We start from the raw sequence: 2,757 nt of genomic DNA, 5'->3' as shown, positions 1-2,757 counted from the left end.
TCATATTTATTAGGATTTTATTAGTGACATTGCATTTCACATCATCATTTAGTGTTGTCATTGCATACCAACCTGTAGTGATAGGGAGTATTATTTCAATCAACCTAAAATCCTTGTAGCTACCATGAATCCCGACGTTTTGAAATCTCTCATGGAACAGCTCGATGCCATGCGGGCTGGAAACGAACAAGAGATCCGTGAGCTCATGCGAAATTCTAGGACCCCTAAACCGCCAACCCCCATTACAGCTAAACCTAAAATCGGTTTGGTCGCACCACCTATAGTCCTTCCCCATCCCCCTAGGAACCAACCACCTTCCATTCACCAGCGCGATCTAGATGAGAGGTTGCTGCGTACCGTAAGAATAGAGGCCCCTCCCTTTGCTGGTCAACCCGAGCCAAACATGTATCTCGATTGGAGAGTCGCTATAGATAATTACCTTAAGTAGAACGAGATAACTGACGATAAAAAAATGCGATTTGCCAAAATGAAGCTTATTGGGCAAGCTCACTGGTACTGGCATAATGTTGAACATATGCGTGAGATCCAAAGGCTTTCTCGTATAACTACATGTAAGGATATGAAAGAAAAGCTAAATGAGAAGTATCTGTCATTTTCGTACCGACAACGCCTTATGGATAGGTGGCAGAAGCTAACTCAAGGGACATCGACGGTTGCTGATTACATCGCACAATTTGAGGAGTTTCATATGAAGTGCGGTGTAATAGAAAAGGAGACTCTTATCCTCTCTAGATTTCGGGCAGGACTCCGCGAGGAGATCCAGAAAGAACTACTCCTCCAAGAGATTACCACTCTTAACGAAGCATATCAGTTGGCTCAAGATGTAGATAATTTCTTAAGACTACCTATGGTGAGGCCCATCAACCCTCGACCACTGGCCTCAGGAGTCCGGCCTAACCATAATTATCTTCCACAACTTAGACCGTTTGTCAATCCTCCTAATCAACCCAGTCTAACCCAAGCACCGAATAGGACCTCCCCGATGCCTGTCCCAAACCCTTCAACTGATAAGGAAAAAGAAATATTAGGTTCCAACCCTCCTTCTCAAAGCCAAACCCAATGCTTCTGGTGCCAAAAGTCTGGCCACATCGCGTCCCAATTCTCTGCCAAGACTTACCTAATTAGTGAACCAGAAGTTGGGACCCAAGAGACCGAATATGTCGAAGAAGTCTATGAACCAAATATAGAAGACTATGTAGAAGACTTTGAAGATGAACCCACAGAATTAGACTTTGTCTAAAATGATTTCCAAAGGAAGACTATTGATCTAAGTACAACCAAGCTACTTCACATCACTACTGTGGAAGAGGTAGAGAAAGATATTGAGAACCAGTCACCTGAGTTGGCCCTTGTGGCTAAAGATACCAATGCGGAGTCCAACCTGGAACATTCTCCTATAGTAGTTCCCCTTCTAGAGGAGTTTCACGATGTCCATGATTATCTTCCGGATGCACTTTCTCCAATGCGTGATATCCAACTTACAATTGATTTAGTTCCCGGAACATCCCTGCCCAACCTTCCACATCATAGGCTCAGACTGAATACATATGCTAGGACCTAAAATTTAATGTTATCGATAGTTGAGTTTGCATATAATAGTTCGGTTAACAAGTCCATAGGTATGCATGATTACCAACCTAGGCAACCCATAGACCTATTTTTCATGCCTCATCAGTATGGAGTCTTTAAGTCTGCACAATCATTTGCATCATATCCACATTCATTGCATCAAGAAATCAGCAATTGCAGTCACTTTAATAACTTAAAATATAAATCCCTTGCTGATTTACACAGACATTATAAAGAGTTAAGTGAAAAAGATTACGTCATGATAAGAATTAGGCTTGAACAATTTTCTTCAGATACGTTTAAGAAATTGCAAACTTGTAGTGCAGAACCGTTCAAAATCTTAAAGAAAACCAATTCGAATGCATATGTTGTGGATCTTCCTGATGACTATGAAATTAGTGGGACATTTAATATTGAAGATTTAGTCTCATACAAAAAGATAATATTCATGCCTTCTGACCCCTTTATTGATATACCTGCCCATGTTGGACACCCTGACCTATTACCTGCTGTTGAGCCACCACCTTCATGCACGCAGAGAATAAATAGAACATATACTGGATGAGCAGGTTATTTCAATCAGGAACGGTGGTTACCAACGTTACCTTGTTCGGTAGAAAGGTCGACCAAAGTCTGATGTGACGTGGATTTTCAGAGTACATTTGCAGCGCCTTGACCCCAATCTTTTGGAGCAGTACGACAACCGGCCAGACTTGTACTCGATGGGGTCGAGTTTTTCTCCTCCGAGAGGAGTTGATGGGGACATCAGAGCCTTTATCCAGATGATCCTGAGCCTCCAGATTGAGTCAGATTCGTTTATTTGTATATTTATTTTATTTTTATTTATGTGCTTGTTTGCATTTTAGGGCTTACTTATGTTATTTGTGGGCTTATTAGGAGTTATTTTTTTGTGTAAGGGGATTTTATGTTAATTGTGTTTATTTGGCCCTATATATAGGGGACTATTTTCATGATTAGGGTTTAAATGAAGGATTAAGAATTTTTCCCCACGTCTTCCCCTCCTTTCTTCCTTCTTCCCTTCTCCTTCTTCTCTTCTTCTCTTCTTCTTCCTCCTTCTCTTCTCCCTCTTCTTTTGCTTCCATTTTAAAGTTACAACACACGGCAATAATCTCAAGAGTGCATCGTCGTCGCTGCAGTCGTTGTTCC

The sequence above is a fragment of the Phoenix dactylifera genome, chromosome 2 (assembly GCF_009389715.1).
Source record: "Phoenix dactylifera cultivar Barhee BC4 chromosome 2, palm_55x_up_171113_PBpolish2nd_filt_p, whole genome shotgun sequence".
NCBI classification, from domain to species: Eukaryota; Viridiplantae; Streptophyta; class Magnoliopsida; order Arecales; family Arecaceae; genus Phoenix; species Phoenix dactylifera.
This window is presented reverse-complemented; position numbering follows the sequence as displayed.